The 1,104-nt window shown below is 33.1% G+C and overlaps 1 protein-coding gene across 1 annotated transcript in view; it reads right to left on the bottom strand.

The window, feature by feature from the left end:
- Positions 1 to 1,104, bottom strand: part of Smp_000755 (family M13 non-peptidase homologue (M13 family)) — a gene marked incomplete at its 5' end in the record, with an annotated part of 71,888 nt that overhangs the window by 10,003 nt on the left and 60,781 nt on the right. The window lies entirely within an intron of this gene.

The raw sequence follows: 1,104 nt of genomic DNA, 5'->3' as shown, positions 1-1,104 counted from the left end.
TATAGAAAAAAAGGATATAAAGAAAGAGAAAAAAAGATATGAAAGTTATAATAAAGAGTAAAGATAGAAGCTATGACAAGATGGAAATAGTATAGAATTAAAGTAAATGGTTAATAATATTAAATTAAGAGAAGAAGTGTAAGTAGAGAAAAAAAGAAATTGGTCAGATGAAAAGGAATAGCAAAAAAAATAATGAAAAAAGTCAGTAAAGATAAGAATTATGTCTAGCTTCAATTGACTCATGCTTTTCATTTATGAAACATACCAAATCTCCACAAAAACCCCTTCTAATAATTAATATAATCATATGCTCACTAGTGACTTCGGGAAGTACATCCAGGAGCTCTAGTGAGAAGCAGTGACCAGTGGAGTGCAAACCACGTCTGTCGTGAGATAGGAACTCACTGAAGACAATTGGTGAATGGTTGCTCAACTTCGTGGATCAGTTGAAGTTAGACATTAACACCGTCGGATGCCAGCTCAGTGGTCTGTCGGTTAAGGGCTCTGGCTCGTTACTGGTAGGTCCTGGGTTCGAATCTCGCTCGTGAGAGCGGGTTCGTGGATGCGCGCTGCTGAGGAGTCCCATAATAGGACGAAACGGCCGTCCAGTGTTTCCAGGTTTTCGATGGTGGTCTAGCTTCAATTGACTCATGCTTTCATTTATGAAACATACCAAATCTCCACAAAAATCCCTTCTAATAATTAATACAATTATTATCAACTTACAATGTCGGAAAAATTAAAATAATTTTTTGATGCATCGTAGATCTGATCTTGAACACATTTCTTTTCTTCTTGATACTTATTAACAGTTTCAGATGTCCAAATTGATTGAATTTCACCTTCTTTTAGCATAAATGATCCTTTTTTGTTCATCGATTATTAAAATAGTGCAAATTAAATAAATAGTGGGGATAGAAATCAAGATTAAACTTTTAAAATTAGTGATCACTGTTATGATTGTAGTATTTTTCAAAAACAATGATGTAAGCTTTATGATAATAGTTTCTTTATAAATTCAGTGATATCTTTATCTTGTTTGAAGTCTCAATAAAACATTTGTAAATAAAATTTATAGTAGAAAGCATGAGTCAATTGAAGCTA

Source organism: Schistosoma mansoni, chromosome 1 (genome assembly GCF_000237925.1).
Source record: "Schistosoma mansoni strain Puerto Rico chromosome 1, complete genome".
In the NCBI taxonomy this organism is placed as follows: domain Eukaryota; kingdom Metazoa; phylum Platyhelminthes; class Trematoda; order Strigeidida; family Schistosomatidae; genus Schistosoma; species Schistosoma mansoni.
Note: the sequence above shows the minus strand (reverse complement) of the source record. Positions and strands in the feature narration are given on the sequence as shown.